General features: G+C 36.9%; 1 long non-coding RNA gene across 1 annotated transcript in view; it reads right to left on the bottom strand.

Moving 5' to 3' along the window:
* Positions 1 to 21,181: 21,181 nt before the first annotated feature.
* Positions 21,182 to 22,907, bottom strand: part of LOC124083985 (uncharacterized) — a 43,521-nt gene continuing 41,795 nt past the window's right edge. The window contains exon 3 of the long non-coding RNA XR_006848970.2: positions 21,182 to 22,049. This is a non-coding gene — a long non-coding RNA (uncharacterized LOC124083985). The remainder of the gene's footprint in view (positions 22,050 to 22,907) is intronic.

Raw genomic sequence — 22,907 nt, forward strand, 5'->3', positions numbered from 1 at the left:
TAGTAGTTTCCCCATACTTAAGGAAATAGATAATAATAGCATCTGTCCTCATAAGGAGGTTGTGAAATTGCATATAAGCACTTAGCTCATGACTGGGCCTGTATAAGCAAAATATTCAATCAATGGTAGACATTTCACAGAGCACCACCCACAAGTCTGAGAAAAGGAAATAAAAACCCTGACCATACAGCTTCTGTTAATTTAAGGCAATCATTTTAAATGTTACATGAGGACTTTTATAGATCAATTTTGAAACATGGTATCCAGCTGACTCTGACTCAAGTCCTTAAGTACCTCATTTGGGCTTCTTTTCTCATAACTCCTTTCCCTAACTGTCACTGTATCCCTTTCTTTAGAATCCCATCCCCCAAACATTATGACCTGATAGTCATCTCATTTCACCTTTGTGATTTGACCAATAGTGGCCAAAGGAGAGTGGAATGATAGTAACTCAACCAGAATAGAGTGAATGATAATTGCCAATTAAGGTGGCAGGTACCATGGAAATAGAGATAAATGAAGAAACTGGTGTTTTTGTAATAAACATTTTTTTTAATAGTTCTCTCCTTTATATTAAGTATTGCTGTTACTCTTTTTGAACTGTCACATTCTGTCAAGTTCATACCTAATAAAGTTCTCTCCCTACAACAGAAACTACTTTAGCTCCACTTGCCAGCCTATCCCATACTAGCCAATCTGGAACTGATTCTAACTGTATGGAGGTGAGAGTTAAGATGCTATAAATTGAAAACATATAAGGAAAATACATTTGGCATGCTTTCTTCCATGAAATTTTCGCACTGCATCATTAAAGAAAGCCCTGAGGAATACCTGGGGAAGAGGGTAATTCTTCCGTGGGAATGAGAATCTCTGGCCTACCATGTCTCTTATCTTGTAACATACCACTTAACACACATGGATTCACTCCTATCTTTGTTTGGTTCCCTCTCAGAAATCAGAGTCTGAGACAATACCTTATGTGTACATAGCTGATTTTGGGAAAAGATCCAAGTGAATTGGAGTGCAGACTGGTAAAACCAGAGCAGAGAAAGAAAGTAATTAAAGAGAACTTTATCACTCTGGGCCTTGCTGTAAACAATGTGGGCTCGTTTTGTTAGACCTTAGAATAGCTATCTAGAATTCACCAAGAATTCTGTGCCTAAGTGAAGAAGAGGGGAAAATGTATTCATTAGTTTCCTTCTTCCATTGGTCAATGTGACAGACAGATCTTAAGATAACCCCCAATGATCCCTCCCTGCTTTCTGGTATTAATGATCTTCATTAAGTTCTTTCCCTCTGAGTCTGGGGGGAATCTGAATTGTTTGCAAACAGAAGAATATAGTGAAGGTGTCAAGGTGTTCCTCCCATGATTACATTACAGTCTATGGTAAATATGATGTGATATCACTCTCATGGTTACATCACAGTATATAAGAATACACCCTCAAGCTGACACTCTCCCTCCCTCCCTCCTTCCCTCCCTCGCTCCCTCCTTCCCTCTGTCTCTCTCTTATTTACTAGCCTTGAGCAAGCAAGTTGTATATGTCAAAACACATTCTACTGTCATGTTTAACTAAAAATAACAAATTTTTTAAAATGAGATTTAAAAAAAAAAAAGAAGCAAGTTGCTCTGTTGTGAACTGCCTGCGATGGTCAGATGGCAAGGAACTCACACAGCCTCAGGAAGCTGAGAGCAGTTTCTGACTGACAGTGAGCCAAAAAACTCCTGAGGCTCTCATTACTTGTATTACCAAATTCTCTGATAAAAATAATATGGCACTGTACTTTATAATGTCAAACCCTCCCCTCCACATAAACTGTTTTTCATTTTCCTTAGGATTGGTTTTTCATCTCTCTCACTATACTTTAGTCAAGCACAACTAGTTTGGAGAACTATAAACAATTTGAACTAATGTACAGATACTCATTCATCAAATTGAAGCTGGCCCACAAGTTTAACTCAAGTTATATGAAGGAAATTATTTTAGACAAGGGACTAAATTTGGGATATTTACATAAGAGTTCATTTCTAAAACCTTCTAAACATGACCCAGTCTCTCCTTAAGATTTCTCCCCATCACCAAATTCATGGAACCATACATGCCTCTCTCCATTTTCTGTAACCATCCCATATTTCTTCCTTTTTTCCTTTTTCCTTTTTTTTTTTTTTTTTCTTTGTACCAGGGGTTAAACTCAGAGGCACTTAACCACTGAGTCACACCCCTGGCACTTTTGTTTTGTTTTGTTTTGAGACAGCTTGTGCTAAATTGCTTAGGGCCTCACTAAGTTACTGCAGCTGGATTGTATTTGCATTAACTAGAAGACGTGTAATTCAGACCACACCTAATAACCCACCACTACACTTAACCCCCACTACAACTAGCCTGGGGGTTCCATGCCATTGATTCTAGGCCGAAGGCATCAGTATGGACATCAGAACTCTGACCAAAAGAAATTCAAGTTTGGATTGAACATCATTAAGCCAAGGGATACAAGTAATCTTAACTTTATTCGACTCTCAGATTCTTTGCTCCTTTTACTCTACATAGCATTGAACAATTTCTGGATCAAGAAAGTTTATCCACTCACCCAGGGAGCTACCTATTCCCTACCTCTATTTCCCGATGGACCCAAGAAAGCTGTTCAGAGCAACATTTCTTAAAGTTTTGGTCTTAAGATCTGTTGACAATCTTAAAAGTTATGAAGTATTTCAAGTGGTTTTTATTTATGTGGCTTACATCTGTTAATGTTCATCATAATAGAAATTGAAAGAAATTTTTAAAATTTTTAATTAATTCCTTTAAAATAGTAATAAACCCATTATATTTTAACAGAACACATATTTCATGAAAACTAGTTGTATTTTCCAAAATATTTTACTGATAAGAATGTTTTTGCATTTTTGCAAATCTCTTTAATGATTAGCTTGATAAAAGACAACTTGATTGTTGTGTCTCTTTCTGTATTCAATCTGTTGTGATGTATTGATTTGGTTGATATAAGTGTAGAAAATCCAGCCTTATGTGTATCCATTAACTGGAAGAGAAAGGAGTGCTGTTTCAAAAAAGGTAATTGTGATTATTCTTTTTTTTATATTGCCACCAAAACTATACAGGTGATAGTTTTCTAAAAGAAGCAATATGGAATTTGAATCATACACATGTACATATTGTACATTGTTACATTAAAATTCATTGGTATATCTGGAACTTCCAATGGACCCTTTACCCATGTGTTGTTTTGTAACATCATACTTTTGGTCATTTGGAAAATAGAACTTCATTGATGTTTCCTAATTGCTGACATATTTCATTTTGAAGTATCAAAAAATCACTTTAATATAGGACTGATTTTATCAGAAAAGTCTTTAAGAATTAAGAAGTTGTCTCATCTCAGAGATGTAAGTTTTCAAAAATTCTAACTTTGCTTGAAAGTTCCAGTCTTATCATTGGTGACAAATGCTGTCGGTAGTTTTCCTTGAAGTTATAGTCCTCCTACCACTGAGCTATATCCCCAGTCCTGTTTATTTTTAATTTATTTTTTTGAGACAGGGTCTCACTAAATTTCTGAGGCTGGCCTTGCAATCCTCCTGCCTCTGTCACTGAGATTACAAGTGTGTGCTAACACACCAAGCTATTACTTTATTTATTTTTTAGAAAATATCTGCCAAATAACCAAGTGTGAGTAACTATAGTTTTTGTCTAATTGCCATTCTTTTAAGGATGTATGGTGTTCCACAGAGGAAGTGGCCTGTTTGACTCACCAATCACACAAGTCTTTTTTCCTTGAGACAAAGTTTGTACTTTAGTATACATTATAAATACATTCTGCATTCTATATCACAGAATTTTAAAAAGATATAATAAAGGGTTGAGATTTAATAAAATTAATAATTATTATTATTTCAAGAATATTCTTGAATGAATCTTTTTCTTTCTCATCTTCTCACTCTCACTTCATTCTTGGTGATTATGTAGCAGTGAAAACTGAAGTGACTATTGGTATAGTTTAGTACTACTACCTTGATTTCTATTAAGGCACCAGGAACTTTACCCGCTATTATCTTTGTCTTATTATATAAATGTCAACATAGTGAGAAAGGCAGACAATATCAATGTATTATTGCAAGAATAGTCTTGATCTTGCAGACACTTGAAAAGGTCTTTTAGTTTCCCTGGGGTCTGCAAACCACATTTTGAGAACCACTGGTTAGAGAAAACTAAAGTCTTGAGTGATAGCAGTCACCCATTTTTCCCTTTGGGGGGAAAATTGTGCTATTATAAGCAATCCTAATATAACTACTTTATTATTGACTTTCTGTTTGCTGATATTATGACCGATCACATTCTGTCCTTGGTTCTACTCAGTTCCCCATCTTTAATCATTCATTCTTCTTGCCAAAGTAAAGATTACTTGCCTCTCATTTATCTACGTGATCAAATCTCACACTAAGCTAAAGATTCTGTTTTAAATCTTGCTACCAAAGTAGTCTTTCTTTCTTTTCTTTTTTTTTTTTTTTTTTTTTGTACTAGGGATTAAACTCAGGGGCCCTCGACCACTGAACCACATCCCCAGCTATTTTGTATTTTATTTAGAGACAAGATCTCACTGAGTTGCTTGGCACCTCACTTTTGCTGGGGCTGGCTTTGAACTCATCATCCTCCTGCCTCAGCCTCCAGAGCAGCTGGGATTACAGGCATGTGCTACCTACCATGCCTGACCCAAACTAGCCCATCTGGTAGAGTTTTTTGTTATTCATTATTCTTTTATTCATGCAGTAATTTTATTTTATTTTTTTTTTAATTTTTTATTGTTGGCTGTTCAAAACATTACATAGTTCTTGATATATCATATTTCACAATTTGATTCAAGTGGGTTATGAGCTCCCATTTTTACCCCATATACAGATTGCAGAATCACATCAGTTACACATCCATTGATTTACATATTGCCATACTAGTGTCTGTTGTATTCTGCTGCCTTTCCTATCCTCTACTATCCCCCCTCCCCTCCCCTCCCCTCCCCTCCCCTCTTCTCTCTCTGCTCCCTCTACTGACATTCGTTTGTCCCCCTTATATTATTTTTCCCCTTCCCCTCACTTCCTCTTGTATGTACTTTTGTATAACTCTGAGGGTCTCCTTCCATTTCCATGCATTTTCCCTTCTCTCTCCCTTTCCCTCCCACCTCTCATCCCTGTTTAATGTTAATCTTCTTCTCCTGCTCTTCGACCCTACTCTGTCTTAGTTACTCTCCTTATATCAAAGAAGACATTTGGCATTTGTTTTTTAGGGATTGGCTAGCTTCACTTAGCATAATCTGCTCTAATGCCATCCATTTCCCTGTAAATTCTATGATTTTGTCATTTTTTAATGCAGAGTAATACTCCATTGTGTATAAATGCCACATTTTTTTTTATCCATTCATCCATTGAAGGGCATCTAGGTTGGTTCCACAGTCTAGCTATTGTGAATTGTGCTGCTATGAACATCGATGTAGCAGTGTCCCTGTAGCATGCTCTTTTTAGGTCTTTAGGGAATAGACCGAGAAGGGGAATAGCTGGGTCAAATGGTGGCTCCATTCCCAGCTTTCCAAGAAATCTCCATACTGCTTTCCAAATTGGCTGCACCAATTTGCAGTCCCACCAGCAATGTACAAGTGTACCCTTTTCCCCACATCCTCGCCAGCACTTGTTGTTGTTTGACTTCATAATGGCTGCCAATCTAACTGGAGTGAGATGGTATCTTAGGGTGGTTTTGATTTGCATTTCTCTGACTGCTAGAGATGTTGAGCATTTTTTCATGTACTTGTTGATTGACTGTATGTCCTCCTCTGTGAAGTGTCTGTTCAGGTCCTTGGCCCATTTGTTGATTGGGTTGTTTGTTCTCTTATTGTCTAATTTTTTGAGTTCTTTGTATACTCTGGATATTAGGGCTCTATCTGAAGTGTGAGGAGTAAAGATTTGTTCCCAGGATGTAGGCTCTCTATTTACCTCTCTTATTGTTTCTTTTGCTGAGAAAAAACTTTTTAGTTTGAGTAAGTCCCATTTGTTGATTCTAGTTATTAACTTTTGTGCTATGGGTGTCCTATTGAGGAATTTGGAGCCCGACCCCACAGTATGTAGATCGTAGCCAACTTTTTCTTCTATCAGACGGCGTGTCTCTGATTTGATATCAAGCTCCTTGATCCATTTTGAATTAACTTTTGTGCATGGCGAGAGAAAGGGATTCAGTTTCATTTTGTTGCATATGGATTTCCAGTTTTCCCAGCACCATTTGTTGAAGATGCTATCCTTCCTCCATTGCATGCTTTTAGCCCCTTTATCAAATATAAGGTAGTTGTAGTTTTGTGGATTGGTTTCTGTGTCCTCTATTCTGTACCATTGGTCCACCCGCCTGTTTTGGTACCAGTACCATGCTGTTTTTGTTACTATTGCTCTGTAGTATAGTTTGAAGTCTGGTATCGCTATACCGCCTGATTCACCCTTCCTGCTTAGCATTGTTTTTGCTATTCTGGGTCTTTTGTTTTTCCATATGAATTTCATGATTGCTTTCTCTATTTCTACAAGAAATGCCGTTGGGATTTTGATTGGCATTGCATTAAACCTGTAGAGAACTTTTGGTAATATTCATGCAGTAATTTTAATTTATTTATTTAAAAAAACATTTTCTGTAAATCTGTTGTCATTTCAAGAAGGCATTTGCCTTTGGTCTTAAATGGTGACATTATTTGGACAGGTGAAATGTATAAGTTATAAAGAACATAAGAAGTATTATCAGATTTACAGAATTTACAAAGGTAAAAAAAAGCAGGGAGATTGCTTGGGGAAAGGCAAAGATAATGCATATTGTAGATTTAGACAAGATCAGAAAGGTAGTACAAGGTCATCTCATGGAAGATGCTAAATGCTTTAAGTTTATTTGGTGAGCAATGGAGAGCTACTGTAGACATTTGAGTAGAGACAGAAATAATGGGTGGGATGGAACAGACTCAGTCAGTTTTCTTAAGATTTATTTGCAACTATACAGAGAATTTGATGGAGGGAAAGAAAACTCAGGACAAGAAAACCATAAGTCCAGATCTAGGGTGTGGCCATAGAAATGCAGAAAAATAAATTTTGAGAATGATGACTAAGATCAGTATGTGACAGTAAAGGGGAAAGTTGTTGGAAGGAAATGATTACAGTTGCAAGCATGGGTTACTGGGAGAATGGTGATACTATTAAAAGAAATCAGGAAGTCAGAAAAAGGAACAGTTTGTGTGAATCAGGAGGATGAGTTCAAGAATAGAAGACATAGAGGCAAACCCACATAGATTCAGATCCTTGACAAAGGTGCCAGAAACAGACATTGGAGAAAAGGCAGTCTTTTTAACAAGTAGCTTAGGGAAAACTGGTTATCCATATGTAACAGAATGAAACTAGATCAGCATCTCTTACCCTGCGCTAAAGGCAACTCAAAATGGATCAATCTAGGAATTAGACCAGAAATCTTGCAACCGCTGGAAGAAAACACTGCAATGTGTAGACTTAGGTAACGACTTTCTCATTAGGACCCAAAAGCTCAGGAAATAATTCCAAGAATTAAGAAATGGGGTGGCATCAAATTAAAAAGCTTCTGCACAGCAAAGGGAACAAGAAGATAAAGAAAGAGCCTACAGAATGGGAGAAAAATCTTTGCTAGCTACTCTTCTGGCAGAGGATTAATATCGAGAATATATAAAGAACTCAAAAAACTTGACACCGAAAATAAATAACCTAATTAGTAAATGGGCAGATGAACTAAACAGACACTTTTAAAAAGAAATATAAATGTCCTGTAAATATATGAAAAAGATGTTCAACATCTTTGACAATTAAGGAAATGCAAATCAAAACTATACTGAGATTTCATCTCACTCCAGTTATAATGGCAGACTTCAAGAGCATAAAGAGTAATAAACACTAGAAAGGATGTGGAAAAAGGGGAACACTTTTTATACTGTTGATGGGACTGTGGATTTGTATAATAACTGTAGAAATCAGTATGGAGTTCCCCCAAAAGACTAGGACTGGAACTACCATATGACCCAAATATACCACCCCCAGGTATTTATTCTAAAGAATTAAAGTCACCATTCTATAACGATACATGCATACCCATGTTTATAGCAGCACAATTCACAATAGCCAAACTATGAAATCAGCCTAGGTGTCTCATCAGTGGACAAATGGATAAAGAAAATGGGGTATATATACACAATGGAGTTTTATGAAGCCATAACGAATTAAATTATGTTATTTGCAGGAAAATGGATGAAACTTGAGGGCATTATATTAAATGAAATAAGCTAAACTCTGAAAGTCAAGAGTTGTATATTTTCTCTCATATGTGAAAGCTAGAAAAGAAGGAGGAAAAGAAGGGAGGCTGAATCTCATGAAAATCTAATGGAGATCAGTGGAGGAAAGAGACGAGAGGGAGGTGGAGAGGAGGGAAAAGGGAAATACTGGGGAATGATGTTTGCCAAATTATATTGTTATATTGTGTGCATGTACAGATATGTGACAATGAATCTCACCATTATGTGTAATTATAAAGCACCAATAAAAATATGGAAAAAAGAGAATGCGTTTAGTTCTTTACATCTTAGGCACATAAACATCTTTACTCAAAGTAGAACTATTCTAAAATCGCATAACATTTACAAGAACTACAACCTAATATAAGAATATGGTTATAGCTGCATGGGCTTTTATAAGCTTTTTGCAATACAAATGTAAGGAGAAAATGAAAAGTGAAGTTGGTAATTTCCTGTCAAGTTTATTTTTACACAAATCTAGCAGAGATGTATAGCTTTTCTTGATCTGTATATCACAAAGATAGCTCTTACAAAGTAATATATATTTTTTGATTAACTGTATTATCACTTATGCTTACTTTTATATATTTCATGTTAATCCTCACATCAGTTCCTAGACATTATCTGGATTTTCACAAGAGAAATTGAGGTGCTAAGAGGGTAAGCAATTTTCCCAAGATCAAGCAGGAAGGGATGGAATGACATTTGAATGCAGGTTCTGTAAAGTTTCAAAATCCTTCTATTTTTTAAATATTTTTTTAGTTGTAGGTAGACACAGTACCTTTATTTTATTTACTTTTATGTGGTGCTGAGGATTAAATGCAATGCCTTACACATGCGAAATGAGCACTCTACTACTGAGCCACAACCCCAGCCCCTCTATTTTTTTCTCTCTTTATTGTTTTCCACAGAATGAAAAAGAAATGGTGCCTCTTAGTACAGTCTTTATTATATGATCATATTCAGGGATCCATCTCAGACCAGCTGGAAATGTTAGGAAAGGCTGTGCTCAGGGGTTCTCCTTTTGGGGACAACTACTTTCCCTGAGGACTGAAAATTCCTACACCTTATCTGAGAGTGAGAAATTAATAAATAAAATTCATTTAATTGAAAAATCACCCCATAAAAAGAACAGGTATAACAGTTTTTAAATGTAGCTATAGAAAAGGCATTAAAAAATAATTTTAAAAGGACTGGGGTTGTAGCTCAGTGGTAGAGTGCTTGCCTACCACGTGTGAGGCACTGGGTTCAATCCTCAGCACCACATAAAAATGAATAAATAAATAAAATAAAGGTATTGTGTTCATCTACAACTAAAAATGTATTTAAAAAATAATAAAACACTAGGCAAGGCCCTTTGAAGCCACTTTAAATTTAGACAAACAGCAGAGAATATTCTTAATATCAAATCTGAGAACCTAAGTGTGACACTCTGTATACATGAGGGAAGACAGAGGCTGAAGAGTCTTGGAGGTTCACATTTCTGTTGGATGTTCCAGAACAGAGGAAAGACACATGGGTGCTACATGCTTTGGGTATCCTGCCTGGTACTTAGTGAATGCTTCACACATGCAAGTTCCTATCCTCTTCTTTTACATTTTAACAAAAAATGTTTCCCTACATCTCATTTCATTTCCTTTCAATACGAAAAGAAAACCCCGAGGAATAATATATTATCCCCACTGTTAGAGGTACCTAGCCTTGACTCACTGAAGCTGAATACACCAGGATAATTCTGCAGCTTGGTCTGTCCAACCTGAATGTTCTGGGTTGTGCTCTCCCTGGAGGAACTGATCATCTATTCTTCTGACTATTGAACTTGAAGGCAAAGGAAGGTCTTTTAAGTAGGCAGGGACTTCCTGCTTAGAAGTTCAAACTGAACCTGGACCCCACAGAAGAAAAAGTCCATATCACTACTTGTATAATACTATTAAATTTCCCTCATGCAGTAGCCAAGGACACTTCTCTTAATCCCTTTTTATTTAAGGTTGTGTGGGTGACATCTTACAAAACAAAGATGTACGAAATGAATAATTTGACAACATTTATCAAAGAAAGCCTCCTAGAAAATCTCAGACATGAGGTAAGCTTTATAAAAGCCAGAAAAGCTCCGAAGTTTTGTCAGATATGAAGAAAAGCAAAAGCATGGTTGATCATGTCATACAAAGGAGACCAGTCGGCTAGCACTGTGAAGGAAAGCAGCAAGGAAATCAGGCTAAGTGGATCTTCAAAGTTCAGATGATGGAGGATGTTGACCAAAAAAATTATAAATTTTGACTATGACCTATTTAAGAAACATTTGCTTATTAAAAAGGGAAGAAATTATTTACAAGTAAATCCACATTACTTTTGTCAAGCTCTGTTTTTAAACCTTATTTCAGGTTACTCCTTCTGTGAAAAGGAGAAAAGGATAAAAACTAACTCAGCATAACCACGGGCTTCATATTCCCTAAAGGAGAATAGTGAACACAGCCCCCCAAACCATGCAGGTATTCCCCTCAACCAGCATCTCACAGGACAAAAGGAGAATGTTGTATGCATTAGGCTGTTAAAGCTGTTGTAACAAAATACCATAGACTGAATGGCTTAAACAATAGAAATTTATTTGCTTACCATTCTGGATGCTGGAACTCTGAGATCAAAGTGCCAGCATGATTGGTTTCTGGAGAGGGCTTTCTTGCTGGATTGCAAGAGGCTGCCTTCTCCCCTACATATGTGCTCACATAACTTTCCCTTTGTTCAGACACAGGGTCAGAGGGCGCCTTAGGTGTCATTTCTTGTTAATGGCACTAATTCCATTCTGAAGACCTTAGATCTAACCTTAGTTACTTCCCCAAAGCCTTTTCACACATTGAAAGTTAGGACTTGAACATATGAATGGGGAGGTGGGACACAAATATTAAGTGCATAACACTATATCTTGAGATAGTTGAATAAATACTTTTAATCTCCTTCATATAATCATCTATTTAAAAATAAATAATAAAAAAAGGACAGTGTGTGGTACAGTTTTGTAATCCCAGCCACTTGGAAGGCTGCAGCAGTAAGATCACAAGTTCAGGGGTTATTTTCAGCAATTTAGACAGGGTCAACTTAGACCCTGTCTCAAAAGAAAAAAAAAATGTAATTTTGAAATTGGTTTCAATCCTTGGTTTCAATCCCCACTATACATAAGTAAATAAAACAAAAATTAAAATTAAAAACAAAATGACATTCTGGGTAAGCCAAAATACCTGTGAAACAAACTTAAATAGACCCTATTAGATTCAATATCTACATATCACATCTAATATCTACACTGCTTGTTTCTTCAACAGAAAATCATTAATTATCCAGACATGACCACTGACCTCATGGAACTTGTAGTCTCCTGGGGAACACAAGCATTAAATAAATAATTACATTTATTTTTACTTCTGTATCTTTTAAAATAAACTTCTTTTGTGCAAATATCACCTAAGCACTTACCTTACAAAAAAAATTAACAAATATCTTTTGAGGTCTTATGCTAGGTGTAGGAGATACAAAAATGACTTTTCTCAAGTCAAAATTTGATCCACTTGATTGTGAATGTATTACTTTAGTAAAACCTCCCATTTTTACCCTTTTGTCCCTTTGTCTCCTTTGCTCCTAATGTGATCCAACCGGAACCTACTTTCTGTTTAGCAACCATCCCTGTCTCTCATTCCACTTGCACCAATTATAGCATATCCTCTCCTCTTACCAGGGAGGCTATCAAAGCAACCTGTGAGTCCTCCCACTGTAGAGAATTTCCCCACCATGTTGTGCCTTAGCTGACATGAAACAGGCATATTCATTCCTGTTTCAGAAAGCAGAGAGCTGCGTTTTCTTTGACCTGAGAGCTTATGGACCCCACAAGGTCTGAAAATCCTGTTTTAGAATATGGCACAGTAGAGAACTGAACATAAAGGTTCTGATTCAATGGCTTTAGGTCTGGGACTTTTCCTTTTGTGTTAATAAGAGATTTGGATTTTAAAAAAATAAATTGCCTCACAATTATATTTTAGGTCCCTTTAAGGCAATGCAACTGGATGCAAGGATGAACTAATTATAGTGCCCTCAAAATATATCAGAAGGACTATTTCTTCGTAGTCAGACAAACAGACTGCATAGGTTGCAAGGCATGTATTTCTCCATTGATGTTTGAATAGAGTTTTTAGATCTCTGGTTCTAATTTTGGAGCTGTATAGGCACTTATAAGCTGACACAGTATTATAAGAAACCCAAATGCCAGGATTGGTAATGGTTCTTTTGTAACCCCAACAATATGAGAAAACTTCCTTTGTTTAATGATTTTAATACTAAATTACCTAAAACTTCACTCTGGGCTCCTTGAACTGTAAAAATGGAAAAATAAAAAACTCAAATAACATTTCCTAAAATGTGTACTTGTTCTCCAAATTGGAAAATGTGCACTTAAATAATTAATTGGGCTTTGTAATAGGTGTTACAGGGAACACTCTTTACCTTAATTGGCCAAATCAAGAGAGAAAAGATAGGCACATGTGCTGATAAACCATATTCAGAGGTGGGGGAACTCCAATTCTAAGTGTTTGTTGATTTTTTAGTATGAATATTCCTATCCTAACCAATAACACACTACCAACCTTACACCAATGAATGTAGAGTTGGAAAGAGATGTGTACCCTTGACTTTCATGAGCCTGTGTAAGCCATCTCCAGCACCCACTGCCTATAACCCAGGGGGAAGAAATATTAACATATTTTTCTCCTAGGAATGCAGAAGATTACATCTTCTATTTTCTACTTGAAGCTACTTGTGTAGCTTCTAGAAAATCCTGAATCAGGAATTATATTTATTTTTTTTAATTGTTTGGTTTCAATACTTTATAAAACTTAAGTTTCCTTTGATAAAAAATCTTTTGAAAGCTGCATGCTTTGATATGATTTAAGAATAAACATGGCAATAAATTATCCCTAATGAGAAATATAGATAAAAATGTAAACATTTGTTAGTAATGCAATAATATTAAAGAGATTTGTGCTAGCCGGGCTCAGTGGTACTCTCCTGTAATCCCAGCGGCTCAGGAGGCTGAGATAGGAGGATCACAAGTTCAAAGCCACCCTCAGTAACTTAGTGAGGCCCTAAGCAACTTAGTGAGGCCCTGTCTCAAAATAAAAAAAAAATAAAAAGGTATGGGGATGTGGTTTAGTGGTTCTGAGCCCCTAAATTCTTAATCTCTGGTACAAAAAAAAAAAAAAAAAAAAAAAGATTTCTGTTATACTCAATTTGTCAGTAAGGTTATCTTCCATTTATAGTGTTCTCCATGTGTCCACCAGATGGCAGAAAATTCACAGCAACATTACAGATGAACAAATGCTGAATAAATAATCTTTGGAATGTTTTAAATCACTTCTGATTAAACAACAAATGCAGAAGCACATTTGCAACTTTGTATTACACTCTGACTTTCCCCCCTCCAGCCCACATCTCCTTTGTGGGTATAAAGGACTGTATCTTAATACTCTTTCCAACATTTTCATTCATGGAGTCAATTGAATTTTAACATGGTTAAAGGTGAACTTTTGATCTTTCCCTTCCCTTCAATTCTGCTTCTCTTTCAGACTTTCCTTCTAGATGCTCATCCCAGAAAATGGGGAATCATCCTTGATCATTTCATTTTTCTTATCTTCCATGTCTAATCTAAGATCAGATCCTGATTCTGATGGGTAATCTTTTCAGAGGATGCCTGCAAAAGCCTCCCAACTCAGTTCTCTTTTTCTGGCCTCCACAGAGTAAAAACAACATTGTTTTTAAAATGTAATTTAGAACATATTATGTTGTCTAACCACTTCCATGGTTTCCCTTTTATTTAGGATAAAATCTAGCCTCTTTAAAGTGGCCCTGCTTGATCTGACCTCTTTGTACCTAGGGAAACTCATCTTCTGCCACCCTTGCTTACTCATTCCAGCTCAGTGAGCAAATCAATTTCTCAAATATATTCTCAGCATCTAGCATAATTATTGGCTCAAATACAAACTCCTTCCCATACTATTGCCCTCACAAAGGATTTGTAAAATTAAACCACACATGAAAAACTGGACTTAGAAAACTTTTGATCATAAAAAAAAAAAAACTTCTACTATTGACTTTTTTCTTTAAAGCTATTTTACTATTGACTTTATTTATTATAGCAGGTTTCAGAATGAACCAGTCAATATTAGTGGGAAAAAAGGCAAAGCAATAAACTGTATTATAACACTGTACACAGCTGCTTGGCTCTGAAGTGCGGTGCGGATGTTCTCAACAGAAAATAAGTTGTGACTTTTAGAATCCTCAGCATCATAATCAGCATGCTACCTACCACAAGAACCTACTTGTCTGCTTGAGGAATATTAAAAGCACATCTCATATCAAAAGATATAAAAGTCCCTTCGGAGTAATTTTAAAGAGAACTTTAAGATGCTGGTTAGATCTGAAGACAAATGCTTCTGACTAGAACATAATGAGTTCTCATAAAGAACTGAGGCACTTAGCAGAGTCACTGGTGTTTTGTCACCAAAGAGGAACAAGAGAATTACCATGGAACAGAACCCGAACCCAAGTGGCAGGACATGGGGGGCACAGGAACCAGTGAACTCACTGCCTAGAACCAAGATTGTCCCATAGAAAAATCCACCTGGTGACTTTTCAAAGCTCCTTGGAGCCTGTCTGGGAAAGCAACCAAAATTCAGTCTCAAAGTCCCCTGTCTCCCAAACATTAGCATGTGTACTCCATTTCACTTCAATTCTTGCTCATGTAACACCTTTTCAAAGAGTCTTCCTGGATCACTGGCTCTGCTTAAACTAGCACCCCTTTCATTTTCCCTTTGTCCTGCTTTTATTTTCCTTTCTGCTGCTTATCACCACTTGATAGAATTTTCTGTATTTGTTTATTGACCAGCTCTCTTACTAGATTGTAGTCTCTGGGGGGGCAGGGAATTTGTCTGTTCTGTTAATCGTATATGCCAAAGCAATAATAAGAAGTAAATGGTTATTTTGTTGATGAAATATTTGCTTGGACAATAAAAAAAAATTACCATTCTCTATATTCTGACAGAAATTCTAAACTCTCCCAGATATGGAAAATATAGGCAACTATTTACTTAATGTTTTCTAATTGGATTTTATTTCTTATTTTTAAAATCAAGAAAATAGATTGCTATGGCAAAATAGCTTAAAAATAGATCACTGGTTTTAAAAAAAAATCAAACATGCATGTTCAAACCTTTAATTTAAAAATGTTTATTTTCTCTTGGTTCCCTCCTTTGGTTTTTCTCACAAAATAAGATAAGGTCATTGCTCCTCAGTGCTTATTAGCTTGAAAACACAGTTCTTAGTTTTCTCCCCGCCCCCTTCACACTTTTCATTTTTTAGTGGAGAGTTCATGTCAGTCAGAATTATATATTAGCATTTGAGCCTGTTCCTTCCAAATGAATTAATTGGAATGAGAACATGAATTTATTTGAGTGGAGCTGTCAACACTGCCTAGAAAACACCATCACACATTAGTACCAATAATAAGCCTGAAATGTACTGATGCAAGCACATTATATTTCCAATGCAATAAGGTGACTTTATCTAGGAAAGGTCTAAATGCAATCACTTGGAATAGGATAATTTTTTGAGAATTTACTTATGAATGGGAGGGGAATCTGGAGAATATCTGATGTTTCCAGACCTCTCTTTTCCTGAGATCTGTGTTCTTTCTTCATTTTCTGGGACTTTGGGGTTCACTTCCCCAAGCCATATGAAGATGTTCTTCCAAAAGAGGATACTCATTCCCTTTATTAAGGATAGACATTCATGCTAGGGACTAAGATAGGTCAGTGAGACTCTTTCCCTGGAGTATTGAAAATGGATCCAAGGATTTCAACTTTTTTGAGCACAAGAGATATAACCCAAGGAGAAAGTTGTTGGTGGTAAATATTTTCTGTTCCATGGCTTGAGACACATAGTGTGTAGAAACTGAATAATGGAGACTTGGAGGATAGTCTTAAGGGAAGTCTTCTTCCCTTAATCCAGTTCAAGTGGGTCTCTATCACTTGCCATCTAAGGTTCTCATAAACTTGCTTTTCTTGAGTAAAACTGACAACTCTCTCTTTCTCTCTGTCTCTCTGTCCTTCTCTCCTTCTCTCTCTTTCTCTCTCTGTGGTGCTCCTAGAATAGAACCGAGGGCACTTCACCACTAAGCTAGATTTTGAGACAGGGTCTCACTTAGTTTCTCAGTCTGGCCTCTAACTTGTGATCTTCTTGCCTCAGGTTCTCTAGTGACTAGGATGACAAGCAGTGCCTCACCAGCCAGGCAACATCTCTACTTTTTAAAAGGCAATTAAATGTTTGCAAGATTTCTTTGTTAAATCAGAAGAAGAGTTTTAGAATGAACTTTCCCCTTCTTTATGCACAATGAATAGCACATTCATGACACTCTTAGTTTTCTTATTTAAACAGATAGATGAGAGCTTTTTGTCTCACAAGCTGGAATCAGTCAGAATTGCAACTACTTTCCATTCCAAACCCATTCTTATTGTCATTACCTAATTTATTTTTATTAACTGATCCCTAATGCAAGAAAAATATTTGAAATACATGGGTCTTTATTTCCTATTATTTTCCAAATAATAGTTAAAAGATGAGGGTTTTCATTTCTGTAGGGTAGGCTTGCTGCTTATCAGGCTCCTTAGAGGCTGAGGTGAAGCATGAGTGAAACTTGAAGAAAAAATAATTTGATTTTGTGGTCTCTTAGGGAAGCAGAAAACTCTCTACAAAATCATACTGAGAAGAAAGCAAACTCATTTTTGAGTGCATGTTCAAATAATCATCTTATCTGGTATGTTTAAATGGTATCTTCTGGATTTTATAGATGTGCCTGGTTCTAGGGGTTTTTGTTTGGCAGGTAGTCCAGGACTCCTCAGTACTAGTGAGGAAGTGGGCCATCTGGTGAACGGGAAACTTGTGTCTTTGATGAAACTGGTATTGGCTATTCCTTAAATGAGGCCTCCCTAGGACTCCTCAGAGGGTCATTTTTCTGTTACTATTTCAAAAAGAACGGGTCTTGCCTTGTCTTTACTCTTGATCTGTGTTATCTTATATTTCATAATACCCATCCAGGCCATTAAGGTCAAAGCTATTATAATAAACATGGGAAAATCTTTATACACACATTATACACACCAAGGTAATCTGATTCTCTAATTTCCTTGTTTTTTTTTTCCAGTCCATATAAAGTCTCTCCTACTTCTCACTTTCCCCCATGTTTTCTAGGTTAACTTTTGAGTTCAGAATGAAGTTCATTTTGTCAAAGCTTATGGCATCCTGTATATTCATCCTTTCAGTTTCTTGCCCATTGAAGCTTCTCTTAACTCGTCACTCTTTCACTTGGGCATATAAGTTCTGGGCAATTCCCTTGATTTTTTTTTTGTTGTTGTTAAAAAAAGGGGAAAAACATGTCCCCTGTGGTTGTATACGTAGAGGGCAAGGAAAGCAGAATTCAAAACTAGGCAATTGTTTTTAGAGCTGGAATCCTAATTATTATAGTACATATATATTAAAAATGAACATACAATAGGGATGAGGCATGGAATCAGTATAGAAAAGAGATTCCAATGCAGTTTTCCAAACACTATTTGAGGGCTTCTCTTGAGAGCTGGTGGGTTAATACAGTCAGGCTGGCTTAAAAAAAAATGGGTAGGGTAGATATAGATTATGTTTCATCACTGTCTTAGGTTTGGCATTAATCATGGTATACCATTGAATCTTATTATCAGTTACAAATCTTCTTTATGCTGTATTTTTACAGAGTTCTGAGTTCTCATGAAAATAGAATTCCTAGATAATCTCGTTTTTTCACAGTTCCCACGGTAGGGCATGAAGATTCTTTTGTCCTTCCCCACCAATATGGCACACACACCCAGGCACACATGCAAACACACACACACGTGCACAGGCACATGTACACGTGTGCGCACACACACAAATCCCTTCTCTATGTGACAAATTCTGGAATTACCTCTTCAAAAATTATCAGGGTGCAAACTCTTGTTTTCAGTTCTTTTCTTCCCAGGTCTGCCTAATCTCTGCTTACTTCTTCCAGTAATGCCAATGTTAACTCTTTTACTTAAAACTGCTTTGTAACAAACCATCCAACTTATTGGTGTAAAAGTACAACAATGATTTTATTATATCTTATGTATTTTATGGACCAGTCTCAGGGACTCTGTGCTGGTGAAGTCAGACAGGGATTAAAGATAAAATAGCAGATTGTCAGAGAATGGGGAGAACTAAAGCAGCTGGGGCTGCATCCATCTCTCTCTCTCTCTCTCTCTCTCTCTCTCTCTCTCTCTCTTCCTCCCTCATTCCCCTGCCTCAGTATTTCTCCATGAGTTAGTTTGATAAGTTTCACATCATGACAGCCTCAGGATGTTTAGGGTTCTTGTATGGCAGTTCAGTTTTACAAAGTGTTCCAGCCAAAAAGACAGAAACTGCATCACCTTTTTAATGACCAGCCTCAGAAGTCAAGGGTTATTTATATTGCATCCTACTGGTTACAAGCAAGCCATAAGCCTGCCCAGATCTGAGCTACTGATGCAACAAAGCTCTAGGAGGATCGGATAATGTTGTTTGCTTTCAACTATCACAGATATTTTTTTAAAACTTAAGAATAAAAAATAATCTATTACTACCATTCTAGATCTTCTTTAGAGCCTATGGGCAATGGTTTTAGTTCACTTTTATAGGCTTTGTAGTGTTATTTGGATTTGTTTCAGGTTTAGGCCACCTGGAGACCAGTCTTGGACTTGTGTCAAGGTCTAGTTCATTATAATATTTCTTAGTTTGCTATTTAGGGTCAGATTCATGTATGTGTGGTTTGGAGGTTGGCCTAGGAGATTGTATAATTTTATAGGATCATTTTCTTTATCTCTAATATATTACTCCCACTCTTGGGACTACAAATCCTTTGTGTCATAATAAAAAGTTCTCTTGAAGTTTTAGGCACCAGCTTGGCTACTTTTGCTCTTACAGTATTTCTAGGGGGCTGGTGCAAAAGAGTATGTAACAAAGAGAAAAAAACAAGGAAAATTTCTCTAGTCTCTCTGATCCATAAAGGTCTTCCTTCCTGGTTTTTGGACCAAAATATAGGACTCCTCCAGGAACCATTTCTGTCTGTACTAACTATGCAGTCCTAGATTCTAGGCTGCCTTCAAGTTCTGGACAGAAGACCATAGGGGTGTCCCCCCCCCCCCCGCCGATGTCTTGCCCTGTTGTGCCAGGGGCAGTGGGGTAGGTTGCAAAAAGGCCAAATAAAGTGCCCAGAAATGGCATGCAAAACCATTTATTTAAACCAATGATTTATTGGGGAAAGAGGACAAGAGATTAAGAAGAGTTCAGTAGTGACGGACTGAACAGATAAGACAGCGTCTCTGTCCCTCAAGGTGTTGCACCAATCAGTGCACCTTCTCCCTCACAACATTTTGTCCAGTGGTGGTTGACTGGATGAGTGACATATCTTTTCCACAGAGCCTTCAGTTCTGCACTCATCCCCTCTCAGAGAGGGATTTTATATGTTATTCTACAGAAGCACTAACATTATCAGCATTAGCTTCTTGATTTTCTTAGTTTGCTTGTATGACCAGCATCCTAAGGAGTAAGCATCTGTCCTGGTGTACACGCAGTAAAGTACTTTATACAGATAACACCATCCTGCCCTGGTTCCCAGAATGCGAGAGAGAACGCCAATGTCTTTCAAGATAATAGGTATTTGGACTTTCCATCCCAGGCTTGCTCTCATTGCTCCCTTACCTTGGCTAGGCTTTTGAAAATAAAAAGGGAACATTCAGGAACATGGTGTTTTATGTCCCCCTTTCCTTAAGGATGGTACAGGGAGACATCAGAAAACTCAGCACCAGCTTGGTTCTTGGTACCCCAGTCCGCCATGACTATATGCTTTCCAGAAGCCTCAGGTAACTGCTCTGTGCATCTGCCCAGAGTTTCTAGTTACTTCTGGGGGGTGGGGGGAAGAGGGTAAAGTGTGCTTTTTCTTCCTTAACACTCTGTTGAACAGTTAATGTCTGCTTTTTTCCTTCAGAGCTTTCTTTTCCTTCCCAATATAATTTGAATTGGTTCTATCTGCTCCAGCATCCATGTTTGTGGAACCAAGTGAAATGCCTCTTCATGATTCATTGTGTTGGTCCTGTGCTTCACACGAATGCTTCCACATTGCTGCCAACAAGACCTATTTTCAAGTCTATTAATAAGAGTTATTTGATATAGTTCTCACAAAATAATAAGCAACAACAAACACTCTCCTTTTAATCTTTAAACCAAACCAAATACCTCAAAAAATTCTTAGATCTAAAAAGAATTAGTGTTCCTTGGTCTTATTCAAAAAACGTATAGTAACGAGATGACCTCCATTAAAAAGAAAAAGATATTGGATCTTCTGGATTCTGGAGAGTCCGTGCTATGTGTATGTGTTTGACATGAGTTTAGTTATTTTGATGAAATATAGCTATTGTTCACCTTTCCATCTCTGCTTTGTTTTACATCTCAAAATCTGTCTCTCACTATTTATGTGTCTCATTGATCTTTGAATTCACCCTTCTTAGTCCTGTTGCGATCCCAGGACATTCTACCACTCTATTGGTATGAGAGTGATGATGGAATCATAGGTCCAAAAGGAACCTTCAAAGTCCCGTAATTCAAAACTCTATCTGATGCATTGGCCAATTACTCTTTTTAAAAAAATCTCTATTATTTACATTGTTGTTCTTTTAAAATTTCAGTCCATTAAAAAAAAAACATGAATTCAAACAAGTTTTGCATTTCACTTTATTTTTTTACCTTTTTAATTTTTTATTTGTTTTAATTAGTTATAAATGTAGGATACATTTATGCACTTTGATATATCATACATAGATGGGATATAATTTCTCATTTTTCTGAGTGTACATGTTATAGAATCACATTGGTCATGCAGTCATATATATACACAAAGTAATAATGTCTGTTTTGTTCTACTATCTTTCCTAATCCCATATCCCCTCCCCTTCCTTCCTTTCATTTTCTCTACCTAATCTAAGGTAACTCTATTCTTCTCTAGTGCCCCCCCCACACTTTTTGTGAATTAGCATCCACATATTAGAGAAAACATTCAGCCTTTGTTTTCGGGGGATTGGCTTATTTCACTTAGCATGATACTCTCCAACTTCGTCCATTTACTGGTAAATGCCATAATTTCATTTTTCTTTAAAGCTGAGTAATATTCCATTAAAAATATATATACCACATTTTTTTTGTCCATTCATCTATGGAAGGATACCTAGGTTGGTTCCATAGTTTAGCTCTTGTGAATGGAGCTGCTATAAACATTGACGTGGTTGCATTATATTACTGTAGTATGATGATTTTAAGCCCTTTGGGTTCACTTTATTTTTAACAATGATAAATACTTTTGACAAAACTGCCCAAAACACTGAATAATACAGTTATGTTTAAGGAGTTGATGATGTAGGTAGTTGGATGAGTGACACATATCACAAAGAAATGGATGAGCACAGTTCCACACTATAAATAAATGCTGGAACCTCTTCTGGGTGGTATGCTTTCTTCCACAGAGAGCTTTCCCTTGAGCATGGTTCAGTTGGAGAAAGAGAATGGAGATGGATAGGAGAAGGATGCTTCAGGGACCATGAGATCTAGACTTAGAATGGAAGGAAGAAAAACAGAAGGTGAAGAAATGGAGTAACTAGTACCAAAGGGTCTACTGCTATGAAAGGGGAAGAGAGGTAGCGTCCCAACAGCCAATTTCTACCTTTTCAGAAAACTGAGAAACAGATTTGGAAGACGTGCAAGGAACACGGGCTGGGTATTAGGAATTAGAAAGCACTAAACTGTAGGCTGGATGATGATTAAATGTTCCCACTCGGCCATTGGATTGACCTTTTTTTTTTTTTTTTTTTTTTAAGTCCCAGGTCGTCTTTCCACTAACTGTGTGACCTCAGAAATACTCTAACCTCTCAGACTCTGTTTCCTCACCTGCCTCCCTCCTGTGCTCATTGTGAAGATGATTAAACAACATGTTTGTAAAGTTGTCAGTGCAGCAGCTGGCAAAAGGTAAGTGTTAAGTGCTCAGTAAGTGGTAGTTGTTCTTATTATTAAACAGTTATGTAAGAATAGTTATATCTTCCCAGTGGCTCAGGAGGCTGAGACAGGAGAATCTCGAGTTCAGAGACAGCCTCAGCAACTTAGCAAAGTCCTAAGCAACTTCCAGAGAACCTGTCTCCAACTAACAAACAAAAAAGGGATGGGAATGTGACTCAGTGGTCAAGTGCCCCTGGATTCAATCCCTGGTACAAAAAAAAAAAAAAAAACTTGTTATATCGTATTATTAACAATATTTTTAAAATGCCAGTTTTATCTTGGTGGTAGTAGTAGTTCTTATTTTCATGTCCGTGGAAGAAGCCTTGAGGTAAAGTGAAGATGGATTGTCTTTTCCTCAGCTCCACAGAAATTCATTAGGGAAATGTTTCCCAACTTGAGAACTTTTGTCTTTG

The sequence above is a fragment of the Marmota monax genome, unplaced genomic scaffold (genome assembly GCF_021218885.2).
Source record: "Marmota monax isolate L192 unplaced genomic scaffold, Marmota_monax_Labrador192_F-V1.1 WCK01_AAM20220418_F8-fsc00056, whole genome shotgun sequence".
NCBI lineage: Eukaryota > Metazoa > Chordata > Mammalia > Rodentia > Sciuridae > Marmota > Marmota monax.